Source organism: Uranotaenia lowii, chromosome 3, assembly GCF_029784155.1.
Source record: "Uranotaenia lowii strain MFRU-FL chromosome 3, ASM2978415v1, whole genome shotgun sequence".
NCBI classification, from domain to species: Eukaryota; Metazoa; Arthropoda; class Insecta; order Diptera; family Culicidae; genus Uranotaenia; species Uranotaenia lowii.
This window is the reverse complement of record NC_073693.1, coordinates 150200305-150214554: the sequence shown is the minus strand read 5'-3', so window position 1 is coordinate 150214554 and position 14250 is coordinate 150200305. Positions and strand designations below refer to the sequence as shown.

At 34.1% G+C, this 14250-nt stretch overlaps 1 protein-coding gene across 4 annotated transcripts in view; it reads right to left on the bottom strand.

Moving 5' to 3' along the window:
- Positions 1 to 1742, bottom strand: part of LOC129753982 (uncharacterized) — a 326624-nt gene extending 324882 nt beyond the window's left edge. For 3 of the 4 annotated variants that reach the window (XR_008738963.1, XM_055749838.1, XM_055749836.1), the window contains exon 1: positions 512 to 1732. The gene's annotated coding sequence lies outside the window, so the exon portion shown is untranslated. Of the gene's footprint in view, positions 1 to 511 lie in introns of all 4 variants that reach the window. The other variant, XM_055749837.1, reaches the window with a different exon arrangement.
- Positions 1743 to 14250: the final 12508 nt, after the last annotated feature.

Below are 14250 nucleotides of genomic sequence, written 5' to 3'. Positions count from 1 at the left end.
AGAGCGAGGAGCATTTTGAATAGAAGCTTGACCCAGTTTGTGACCCCTTATTGGTGAGGGACAAAAAATTCAATATGTGGTCAAGCTTCTATATAAAATGCTCTGCGCTCTTTTCAACACCTTAGTAACTTTCATCCTATGGTCTATCCGTCTATCATTTCAAATCTATAATACTCAAAAATTGCTGGTAAATGGTGCATTCTGAGGATTTTTTCTGGGAATTGGTTCAGACTGGGGGTTTATTTCGGGTATTTGTAATTTTGGGGAAAATTGTTCTGGACAAAAGTTTTTGGGCAACGGCATACAAGATTTTCCATGATTCAAAAATTTGAAGAGCTCCTTTGAAATATTTTCCTATGATGGAACTGATTACTGTTGATAAATTCATTCGATAAATATCAATAGATCAATCAAAGAGTTATTCACTAGTGTTATTCCACCAGTAGCTTAATTCGAAAAAACACGCTTTCATACGCATAGCAAATAAATCGTAACACTTATCAATCCAAACCTTTTACAGTAGATTTCTCCTCCAGGTGTCCGCATCCGAATTTGCACTTCAGTGAACCATCACAGATCCATCAGAAATTATTAGTTTCTCCAGCAGCTACGCCGAAAAAAAGAGCACACTTGCTATCAGTTGGGCTTCGCTACTCCATTTTTCCCACAATTTCGGTGCGCCCTGTTTGTTTATTGATGAGTGCAGCAACACCACAAATTTCCCGCACTGGATTGCTCACAGCTTTCGGCCAGCACGACGCATATGTTATTTTAAAATTTGTTTTTCCTTTCTCGATGGTGTTTGAGGTTTCGAAGCTGCCAAAACTTATGCACTTTCGGAGGGGCAGAGAAGATTAAATCTGATAGCGACTTTTGATTGACCATCACTTTCAACGTTTTTTCTTCGACCAGCCAATGGGTGGTTTAATTTTTCATTAGGGTTTTCTAGTAGAAAATACAGCTTCAATAGTATTTATGTCACTTCTTTTCGTAATGGAGCTCATAAAGGGGTAATTGGTCAACTCTGGGGTCGGAAAGGCGATTTGGCACAATTACTTGCATTGCAGAACATAGGTATACATATAAAAAAAATACACACGCCGGCCGATGATTATCACCCTCTTTCAAGTGTAGCTCGAAATATTGCACCCAATTAACGACGGTTGGTACATATGTAAGGTTGGGGTACTTGAGCACAACTTATCAGCAGCACTCTTTTGCGCATTCCGAGGCTCCCCAAACTGCTGCTCCATACGATGAAGTTCCACTGCGAAAACACGGCGCAAACTTGCAGATATGTCGCTCCACGAAATTCCAATAAAACAAAAACAAAAATCAGCTCTCGCAACAGCTGAGGAAGACCGGCACTAAAAGATCGAGGCGGCAAAGCTCGCAAATTACGAAATCTCCAAGATGCTGTTTGCACGACACATCCTCGTAAAGAGCCCACAAAATATACCGCCCCTTGTCACAAAATATCAGCACTCAGACAGAAACCCCCTCATATGTTTTTCAGAGCCCAAAGTGCACTTGGAAGAATCACTCCCTTCCCTGGCGAATGATTTTTGCTTTTGTTTTTATGTCCCAAAATACGATCCCCCAATGTCCCCCATATAAACTCAAACCGCCAGAAACAAAAAAAAAACCTACGAAACGAAATAGTAGAAACAAATCCCGAAAGACGCGCGCGTGCTCTCACACGGAACCTTCTTCGATCGTGGTCGATACCTACTCGAGCTAAGCCGGAGAAGAACTAAACTCTTTTTGGATTGTTTGGGTTTGTTTGGCTCCTCAACTCAACTCAAGTCAACTCTATACGATCGCTGACCTGCCGCGCGCGCGCTTCTCGACGTGGAGTCGTTCGTCGCGTCGCCGTCGTGTGCCGGGGCTACAGCATAAATAGCACCCACTTCAACGAGGCTCTACAGGTGGGTGGTGTAGTTAGGGTTTCTGCAGTTTTCGGTGCCCAGAATTTTTTTCTAAATCAAATAGCTCTCCTCTTACAATCCGTTCAACTTTTAGCTTATAATCAGCTCAATTGATTTTCTTATTTTATTGGTAACTAGCTGATTTTACTCGGCGTTGCTCAGTTTCGTATAAAATATTATTTCAAATGAGTCGTTTAAATTTCCGAAATTTTGGACGCTTTATATTCGTCATTATAACAAATTTGGCCCATGTTTGTCCATGTAAGTTTTGTAAGTTTTGTTAGTCTTTTTAAAGTTTTTATTGGAATTATTTACTGTGTTTATCGTTTTCATATTATTTTAGTATCTTAAGCTATCTGAAGCATAACGGATGTCAACTAAAATTTTGGAATTTCTTTTTGAATACATTTCTTGAATCTTCCAATCAATTGTTTGCAGTTCTTGGCCTTCGAATTGTTTCTGTACACCAATGAGCTCAAAGTTCCAAAAAAATCTTCGATTGTTCTTGTTGTACAAATGGGATCGAATGGGTATTCAGGAAGGATAGTGTGTGTGTTTTTTTTGCATAATGCAATGATGTTTTATCCGGCCAAAACACATATTGTCCATCCGCATGATGTTTGTGTAGAAACGGCATCAAAATTTTCTTCAAACATTCATTCTGGTACACATCTTGATTTATAGCCAAACCAGACGGCTTGAACCATGTCCTAGAAATACATCTGCGATGTACAGCATCACTTTCTGTTCAAACTTATGTTTGAACATGTGTTAAATGTTCGGAGATGTAGTAGAACTATTCTTGGAATAGTATCGATCGTTCCCGGGAATGTGCGTCTTTAAAAGAGGGAAGTCACTTCCGTCATCCAAAACAAAACATTTTCCGAAATAATTTTCAACTATTCAGCGGCATTGGGATTTAAGAGTCGAAATCTGATTCTCAGTGTATTCTAAAGCTCTTGTCTTCTTCCGGCACTTAATTCCAACTTTTTTCAATGTCTTGCCAATGTACTAGTGAGAACAATTGAACTTTTTGGCGGCATCTCGTTGGCTCAGTGAATCCTTGTTGTTGAAGGCACGAGATAGAGAACGAAGTCCTTTTGCGTTTGATACGACTGAAAAATATTCGTCGACGCCAATATCAACGAACTAGGGATCCTTATTTGAAATTTATTTATTGCAACCTTCAAAAAGAGATCAAACGTCGCGTCGTTTAAATTTCAAAGCAGTAGAGGACATGAAACCCTACTCAAAGCCATTTTGGAAATTAACTAAAATTCTGAAAAAGCCCCAGAAGCCAATTCCTACTTTGAAAGATGGAGATAAGCTTCTTTTAACTAACGCAGAAAAAACTCAAAAATTAGCCCAACAATTTGAGTCTGCTCATGATTTTAATTTAAACGTTGTAAGTCCAATTGATGCTCAAATTTCCCTTGAATTTGATGAATATTCTTTCTAAGCAAAATGTATTTGAAAGTTCTTGTGAGACAAATATTGATGAACTGAAATTGATTTTCAAAAAATTTAAATATATGAAAGCCCCGGAGGAAGACGGGATTTTCTATATTCTTATTAAAAAGTTGCCTGAAAACACTTTAATTTTTTTTAGTTAAAATCTTCAATAAAAAAAATGCCAAAGTAACTCCAATTTTAAAACCTGGAAAAGTGCTTCAGTGCCTTCAAGTTATCGACCAATTAGTTTGCTTTCTTCTTTTAATAAACTATTTGAGAGAGTTATTTTGAATAGAATGATGATTCACATTAATCAGAATTCAATTTTCCCTGATGAACAATTTGGTTTCCGTCATAGACACATCAACTTTTGAGTGTAACTAATATGATTAACGCTAGCAAATCTGAAGGTTATTCAACTGGTGTTGCTCTTCTAGATATTGAAAAAACTTTTGACAGTGTTTGACACAAAGGTTTAGTAGCTAAATTAGCTCGATTTGATTTTCCTGTATATATCACCAAAATTATTCAAAATTATTTGACTAGCCGAATTTTCCATGTAAGCTACCAAAATTCATGCTCTGAAAGGACACCCATTAGAGCTGGTGTCCCTCAGGGTAGTATACTTGGGCCAATTTTATACAATATTTTTACTTCTGATCTTCCTGATGTAGCAGAAGGAAAAGGTAGAAGATTATTTGCTGATGATACTTTGCTTCCAGCCAAAGGTCGGAATTTACGGGAGGTACGCAGTAGATTGCAACAAAATTTAAATTCCTTTTTGAATTACTTGAAAATGTGGAAAATTTCTCCTAACACTTCCAAAACCCAACTTATTTTATTTTCCCATAAGCCAAAAGCAGAAATTTTAAAACCTAATGAAAATCATTCCATAACTTTTAATGGGGTTTCATGAGAATGGTCTGATCACGTGAAGTACTTGGGACTCACACTTGATCGGAATCTTACTTTTAAAAATCACATTGAAGATATTGAATCTAAATGTAATAAATACACTAAATCTCTTTATTCTCTCATCAACAGGAAATCCAAGTTGTGTCTGCGAAATAAGTTGCTCATCTACAAACAGGTGTTCCGACCAGCGATAATGTATGCAGTTCCGATTTGGTCTAGCGTGGCCAACATTTTCAACAGGCGGGCCAAATTTCAGAAATGAGATTGGCTGGCGGGCCACAAAATCAAATTGTTGTGGAGTATTAAAAAAAATTATAACAGATTTTATAAAAAGCTATGAAAAAAACATTTGCCTAGGTCACATTGAGTATAGATTCATCTTAATAAGCCATTCTTGTTACTTGCATTTTTTTTTTAAATTTCTCTTCATTTCAAAAATAGTAGAAATATTATGCATTACGAAATTAATTGTCCCTTCCAAATTATGTATGTTTTCAAGTAATTCAAAACCTCTTCGGTTTAATCATCCCAAAAATGTCAAATCGCGTGACTACAATGGACATCAAGTCAATTTTATAGTCTCCAAATTAAGAAAAAAGACCGCCCAATTTCCAAAGTTTTCAAGTTCACCGTTCTCCTCAGAAATATCTGATAGACAATTAAGAAAAACTGCAGAATAGAATTGTTGAAAAAAAGTAACGGTCACAAGTTTTTGACATTTAAAAGAATAATTATTTCAAAAATATTTATTTAACCTTAACATCAACTCAATCCGACTATTTTCAAATTTTCCAGTATCTCGATTTAAAAAGTATATTAGGAAAGAATTCTTCAAACAGGATGAATACGAGTTTGATTGTTTTATAATCTTTGCCCCTTCTTGAAGAATTTTTTTAAGTCGTTCTTCTGAGAGATTTGTCAGTACCAAACCGGTCCTAGTTTTACTCTACTACCCAACTGCAAAATCTGTCTAGTTTTCATTATTGATGTACAGAAATACATAGCACGTTACCAATAAAAATATATTTAGATTTGGTTTAATGTTCAAAAATATACCCATCTCTAGACAGCTGAGCAAAAAATAAAAAATTGAAAAAAATACAGAGCAAACTTTCGATATGTTACATAATTTGCAAAAGTTACTAAATTTTTATGGATGAACGAAGGTTTTGGAATAGAATTCAAGTTACGAATGGTTGAAGTTGTTGTGAAATTTCAATTATGATTCGGTGATTTTTTTAAATTTTTTTAACGATACTATCTTTCTGAGGCTATCCAAACTTCTCAATATTAAAACTAGAGTCCGATTGAACGTGTTCATACCAATGAAATGTAGTCACCAAAACCCAATCGAAAAACATTAAAAAATGTGTGATGGAATTTACAGATAATGTGTTAAATGCCGTACAATTTTGATATTTTAAAAATTGTAATTGTAATCGTTTTTTTTTCAGTGACGGTAACCTTTTTCGTAAAGTTATGTGAAGCCCATATCCAAAGGGGTATAAGTGCAAAAATAACCGATTTTGAGTAAATAATGCCAATTAACCCTTCATGTTTCAAATTATATTTAGTGATTTTTTTAAATTATATTCGGATACTTTTATTTTCGACAGAAAGTTGAAATGTTAAAAAAATGTATGGAAAAGTGCCAAACACAACAATTTAAAAGCGTGTTTTCTTGAAATAAGTCTTTATACACTATTATTCCTTTGCCTTATATCATTTCCTAGCATGGCCGTAGGAACGGGGGGGGTTTTGGGGGTTAAACCCCCCCCCCCCCCCATGAAGGTTCAAAACTACGAAGTGAAATTTTTTTATTAAACATAAAAATAGAAATTTCTAATTAAATTTTGATGACTCCAAAACTTCGAAATCTCATTTCAGGAACACAATTCTATAACAGGTTTTCAAAAAATTTCTCACTTGTTGATGGTAATTGAGTTCCAAGTATTGAACCCCAATAAAGTTAGATTCAGCTTACCAGATTGTCCGGATTATGACCAAATTTTATCACTTTATTTGCAAAATCAAACGAAAATTTCAATTTAGTCTTTAGAAGTATCCAAATATTTTTTTTTACCAAATTGTGTCAAAATAAATATAACAATTTTTGGGAGCCTGATTCTTCTGATGATTTTGAATCGGATGATGTGTCTTGAAAAAATTAAAATCATTTCTCTTCTTGATTTTAATTATATATTTTCGAAATTTGCCAGCATATTGGTCGGATTTTTGGGAAAATTTTGAAACAATATGCCCCAATTTCGAAAGGTTTTAAGATAAAACTTCCAGGATTTGCCCAGCTTGGATTCTTGCCGAAAATTATTTAGTTAGTATCCAGTTTATTGTTCTTGATTTTCAGTTTGGATCATCATTGGTATAGAATCCTGCTCCGAACCTTGGTAATCAAAATTGTGACGATTTTCTCATATTCTAAACTCATGATTTCGGAATATGAAAAGAACATATTTTAAATCAAAACCATTTTTAAGGTTTGGATCTGAGATTTTTATACTAAATTTATATGCAGAGTTGAAACATAAGAAAGTTTCATGAGTCCAGAATTAAACAACGTGAAACCGTTTCATCATTCAAAATTGTATTTAAGTTCAATAATTGAAACAAGTCATAATGAAAACAATAAATTCAAAATCAAATAAAAGATGTCTGGTTAAAGGTTCTGCTACAAATAATTCATAGGATTTTAGATTCAGGTTTCGAATTTGGGTAAAATTCAGACTTAGAACTAAAATCCAAGGTTTGTATTCAGATTTAGCTCAAATTTAAGTTTTATAATCAATAATAAAAGATCAATTTTAAAATTCCATTAAAGATTCAAATTGAAGGAGATCGCGATTTCATAACTTTGATTCTCGATTCAAGATTCAAAATTTAAATCCAAGCAAAGTCAGTTTAGAAACACAAACCTGGTGAAAATCAAATATAAAAATAAGATCTGAATTTGTTTTTTGAAACATCTTGATTTGAGTATTACAAACTTTAATTACAGGATTTGAATTTTGAAAAGTAAAATAATAAATGATAATTTTTTAACTTGGTTTTTATCCACAGGAAAAACTTCAGCTAGAAATTTTATTGAACAATATTTTCATATATTTAAGATTCTTTTAATTGCAAGTTCTACACAGCAAATGTTGAAGCCTTAATTGGTTTTCCAGCAAAATTACCAGCAATTTAAATTGCTGGAAACGATCATCAAAATCAATTGCCGGAAAATCCGCAATCTCAATTGCTGGAGATCATTGATGGATTCTAATTTGATTTTCATTTTCGATTTCCATATTTAACATCAATAATTCTCAAGCTATGATTAATAAAAATTAAGTTAGCTCATTTCTACAAAGCAAATCATTGAAATTTTATTTTATAACGATACAATATCCAGCGGTGGAGTGGCCGCTGTGCACCAAATCTCGAACTTCATCCTTTACCTTTGGATTTTACCATATGCAGGATCGGTTCCAAAGAATAAACAAAAATGATGCTAATTTTTCAATACAAAATATTAAATTTTCCCATACAAACCTTCAAGTTCAAATTTACTCATGAAAACGTTACTTAAAAGTTCTGCAAAAAATCATGGATGAGTTTTAATAACTTAAAACTGAATTATTTGTTCTTAGTACACATAATTTTTTTCACTTGTGTATGTATCGTTCAAGCAAAAATGTCATAGGAAAAAAAATGTCATCAAAACCCCCCCCATGGGCTGGTTCTTCCTACGGCCCTGTTTCCTAGAAATTTTCAGATCTTTGTTTTGAAATTAGCTGGTGTTGATTAAGATATATTCATCTAACTGATATAGAATGAATGAGAAAAACGTTCAGTTCTTGGAACATGGCTTTTCCAAAATGAGCTTCGCGGGCCACAAAAAGTTGGTCGCGGGCCACATGTGGCCCGCGGGCCATGGTTTGGCCACCCATGGCTGCTGCGCGACGAGGAAAAAAGCCATCCAGAGGATTCAGAACAAGGTTATGGGAATGATTTTACGGCTTCCATCTTGGCACAGCACCGAAAATCTTCATCGGATTGCGGGCATTGAATCGATCGGAAAGATGGCCAACAACATCATCTCCAACTTCAGAGGCAAATCGATGCAGTTTTCCAAAGCAGAGATTCGTTTGCTCTATAATTAGTTTAATTTTCGAATAGTTTTAGTTTTTAGTTGTAAGTTTAAAATATTTTTTTTTGGCGATCGAAGTAAGCTGCGGTCGAGTGCGGTTGATTTTTTCTCACGGTCCTGATTTTTCGCGTTTCCAGTGGTTTTGCCAAGATAAGTTTTTTTCCTCGATTTATTGTGTAAATGTATCAACTTAAAGTGAAAAAACGCGGATTAAACGACACTTTTTCAGAAAATTGGTGGCTTTTGAAAGAAGTGCATAAATGAAAGTTATGGCATTTGGAATTTTTTTGTTTATCATGCAGTGCGAGAAACGTGTTGATTGCTTGTTTTGCTGGGAAGGGAAAGTTTAATAGTGCTTAAAGGGAAATTTTCTTTGGATTTAAGTTTTATGTTAGTGATATAAACTAAACAGAATTCATTCATGATTCTTTTGAATGTGTTTATTGGATATTGTAAAGAGCATGTCAAACCTACAAAATCGGGGATAAAATCTGATTGCTTTGATGTGTTTTTTTTTTGTGTGTGTTTAAAATAGCAATTTATAAATTGATTCAATCTATACTGCAATGTTTTGGATTTCTGTGCAGAAAAACCTCATTTCCACCCACAGAAGAACGAATTCACATGGGCCACCATCAATGAGCATAGTATATTTTAGCAACTGTGCTTCCGTTTTAAAATCATGGAAACGTATGGCACTGTTGTCCACGTTTCTTCCTCCCTGTGTTCCAGTTGTCTCTGCGTCCAATACTGCACAGTGAGTTAAGATGAGTAGTAAATGTACTTCTACTACTCACCGGGACGCTGACAAGATCTGGCTGTGTATGTATCATAAGCATAAGCATAAGCATTAGTTGTAAGTTTAAAATATTTTTGACATTACAGGATGTTCTCCTACATAAAAATACTCGATTGCGCTTAGCAAATTTAAGTCGAATAAATAAATTTTAGTGATTAGTAAACTATAGGGCTCTGGAGAGTTCATTATTGAACACCTAATTTAATGTAATAATGTATAATATTAATGTAATGATGAATTGGTACGAATAAAGACATATTTAAAAAAAAGTACTTATGCGTCCATAACTTTCGCTGGTCTGCCACTACCTTGCTTGCGAGTAGATGTTGAAGATTTTACAATATGATAAACAGTGGAAGCCGCCACATTTCCACTGTTAAAATGTTGTACTGTATACTTTTTGCTGAGGTTTTTGTGCAGTTCGTTGAACTGTACAACGCGCTCGCGAAACGCTTCTTGTTTCGACGGCATTTTGAGCAAAACAGGGCAAACAAAAAATCCTGGCGAAAATAGGGGATCGGGGTTCATTGCCAGTTTTCTCTTGTTTTAAAGCTTGAGGGTAGATGTAGCTTTTGAAAACTGCTTGTCATTAGTATGAAATGTTAGATTATCATATATTGAAATATTCTGCACAAAAAGTTAGTTGAAATAACGATTAGATTTTTAGATAGTTAAATAATTCAATTCAATTTCTGATTTTCTTCCTTAAATTCAGTATTTTTTCAATTATTTCTCCGTTAATGTATATCATTTCCTGTTAAACATGTTTTAAATAGAAAAGTTAAAAACTTGGAAATGGAGGGTTTTCTTTTTTTTGTTAAAACCTTTAAATACATTTCTGAATTTGAAAGTCCCGATTTTGACAAAAAGCATCTCAAAACTCCGAAATATTTCTTAATACAATAAAAGTAACTAGCAATTTCAAAAGAAGATGCTTTGAAATTTAAGAATCATGCACAGTAGTAAAAATGTCCACAACAAAAAAGCCATAACTAACATTTTTTATCAACTATTCGATTAATCAAAAGCACAGATCGAACGAGTATGATTTTAGAAACTGGTAAAAGATACTTCGAGGACCATGCAAATGCGGGAGTGAGCGGTAAGGCCATTTTCCTACCGCTCACAAAAATAAAAAACTTTCCTGGTCAAGATGTTTATTCTGCAATATTTTTGAAAGGAGAAAAAGAGCTTTGTTTGCTCTTGCCATCAATTTCTCTGGTATACATTACATATATTTTGGGCCACCAATAATCATAAAAAAATTATCATAGCAGCCAATTTTGTTTAACCATAGTGGCCTCCTTAGGTTATTTTTTAGTTTAAAATATTTCCGAAATCAGGCAGTCAACATCAAATTCAAAATATTATAACAAAACTTTTATTTCAAATAAAAAAGGAATAATTGAATTTGAAAAATATGAATAGAATTTTTGATTTTAGTAGATATCATAGAAAACATATTTTAAATTTTGGTTCCACATTCAGCTGGGTTTCCAACCAATCATACCATCTACATTGTTTTCTGGCCATGCATACAACGAAAATTAAAAGTTTTAATCCAATTTTAGATTTGACAAAAAATTTGATTATTGTTAATTTGATAATTGTGAACAATATTAAGTAATTACGCAAGATAACAGCATTTTATTGCATGTGTTTTTAAAATTGATTTTGAAAGATTTTAGTATTATGAACTCGAATATGGAAATTTCAAAAATCTTCCAATTTTTACTGAAATCAATAATTAATTGATGATAACCTACATGAAAATCGATTTTAAACCTGTTTACTATCCATTATTTAATGAAGGATCCAGATTTTGCCTAGATATTCTTGTTTCATACATGCAATGCTTTAGATAAAAATAAAATGTAATTTTTAGAAAATTTAATTGAAGAGAATAAAACTATTTTTGACATCACTAAAGGGCTTTTAAAGTTTTTAATATTAAAGATTTGAATTGAAGATGTTGAAGACTGCAAAACGTTTTGCTTTCAAAAGTATCTAAGGTGGATTTTGGTTTGTCAAATCCCTAGATTTTCGAAGAACTGGATAAAATCAAAAATAAATCTTATGTAGCTTTTTCCTAGAAGTCAAAATTGCTCTCAGTCATCGAGAAAACTGATCATTGATTCCAAAACTTTATTTTCAATATCTTTGTAAAATTTAACGGTTTTTTAAGTGCAAAAATTCACTAAATTAATTTTTACATATTTTCAAATGCCTTTAATCTTAGAATCGAGAGCAGATAATGGAATCTTAAGCATATTTAGTTTCAGAACTCCCGAATCAGTCAAAATCAGCTCTTAATTTTTTTGCACTTCGAAAATATGTAATTTTTTGAATTTATGCTATCAGTAATTGATCCTTTTTGATATGCAATTAGCGCCCGAACAGTAGACAATAGGCAGCAATTTGCTATAAAGATTCGTACAAAAAATAAAAGGAACGAATCGGAAATACTATACAAGCCAAAAACATACCTTATGTGAAAATAAATTCTTTTTAAATTCAATATTTTATCTTTTTGGTGTTTTTTCTCAGAATAAAATAAAAAACATCTTTTACATCAAATTCAATAAAATTGATCTTTTCATCACTGTTCTCAACATAATTACAAGGGAATGGACAAAACCAGAGATTCATAGTTTTTAATAGAATAAAGGTATTTTAAAGACTTTAAGATTTAAAGACTTCAGACCCATCAGTGTTCTTCCTGCTATGTCCAAGCTGCTTGAAAAGGTTCTGCTAGCGCAAATTACTGAGTATCTCACACAACACAACCCTCCCCTTCTTGCCGACAATCAATCCGGATATCGCAAAGGTTATTCCACGACGACAGCTTTAGCAAAAGTAACACACGATATTCAGAATAACTTTGATAATGACCAATGCACAGTTATGGTCCTAGTTGACTTTTCTTTGGCATTTAACTGTGTCAACCATCAGCTGTTAGCTAGAAAGCTAAGCTCGGAATTTGGGTTTTCCATACCTGCTATAGATTTGGTAGCATCTTTTCTATCAGACCGTTGCCAAGTGGTGCGCTGTAACAATCAAATCTCAAACGAACTACCACTTAGAGATGGAACACCACAAGGCTCATGTCTAAGTGCTCTACTATTCAGCCTGTATATAAACAGCCTTCCTTCCTTATTGAACTGTAGTTATCAGCTGTATGCTGATGATCTACAAATATACACGAATGGACCTGTGTCTGAAATCGATCGACTTGTGGCGAGAATTAATTTGAAGCTGAGGAAAATCGAACAATGGAGTAGGAAGAACTTTCTGTCACCGAATCCCAACAAAACCCAGGCAATAATTTTTACCAAAGTAGGCTCCGTGTGCCCATCAGAAAACATAGTTTTTTGTAACCAGCCTATTCAGCTTACGGAAAAAGTAAAAAACCTGGGCCTTACGATGGATCACAACCTAAATTGGGCCAACCACGTGAACGAGATATCAGCGAAAGTTTTCCAAACCCTCAGAACTTTCCGAAAGTTCCAACCCGTCCTCACGGTCCCGATTCGGTTGAAGCTAGTCCAAGCTGTCATCATCCCTATGTTCCTGTATTGCGATGTAGTTTACTTTCCGGGTTTATCAGCAGCCAGAAAAGACCAACTGCTTAGATGCTTCAAATCAGCCGCAAGATTTGTGTACAGCCTGAGACGGAGGGAAACTACAGAGGTCGCCAGAAAACGTATCCTTGGTTGCGATCTCCTGGACTACTATCACAGACGCATATGTTGTTTTATGCGACAAGGATACAACGAATGCCTGCCAACATATCTCCTCAACCATTTACAACGTGGAAGAAATGATCGAGCCAAATGCTTTATTATACCACAGCATACTACGACATCAAGAAAAAGTGTCCTGATCTACGGCGCTTCATGCTGGAACTCCCTGCCTTTATCGACAAGGCAGGCTAGTTCATTGACTGCTTTCAAAACGGCCTTGAATCGAGTTTAGTTGATAATATAGTTTGTTTTTCTTTTAATTATTAACACTCAATAAGTAGAATATTTTCAAGAATTGTTTTCCTTAACCTGACGATAAAGTTAATTGTAACTAACAGGCTACGTTGAAGTTGATAATCAATAAATTACAAATTACAAATTTTAATTAAAATTTATAATTGTTATGTTCATTACAAAACTTGCAACTAATTGGTGGTATTTCTTCCGTTTCTCTTAAATCTTTTGAAATATAATTTCACTGTACTGTTTTTGACGTTGCAAGATATGGTAACCCTAAGCTAGACCTTCAAAAAGCTGAATTTTTCTTCATTTTTGCACGTTTTAGCTTCAAGATGACATTGCATTCATTAATAAAAATAGAAAAACCTAATGAAATCTTCAAAGGACCAAAAAACTTCATAACATAGAAAATAGATGCCTTACAACACAATCAAAATGAAATTGGAATTTGTTTTCGTTCTAAAATTTGTTTTTCTTTGACATTTCTTCCATTCTCCTATAAATTTTCGATACAATCGTTTTCGTGACGTCACAAAAAAAAATCCAATATGGCTCTCGGCACTACCTTATTTAAATATTCCTTGGTTCACGCTTAGGTTTTGCTTTAAACTAACGAATTTCTCAACGGAGAATCTTGTTGTATTCTAGAACATACTACATTCTTGTTCTTTTATTTATTGGAAACCATTTGAAACCTCGAGCACGCCTGCGTTTAATGTTTTAATATCGTAAAATTCACATAAGAGGGCCCAAACAGCTGACCCAAAGTTCTCGCGAGGTTCGCGATTGCAGACAAAAGACTGGCTGGCTGAAGCCCTACCACATAAATCTATGCTCATTTTTCAGTGAGAATAAAAGTGATCAAGAGTTGATCACCCAACACGATTTTTCGGGAGGGATGTCTTCACAACTCAGCTGAGAAACCTGCTCAACACGCCGAGAAGACTCTCCAGCTCCAGCTGAAGTTAGTTCTCGTGAATTGTATGTTAACCAAGAAGAGAATTTGATAGGTACCTGCCTACATAT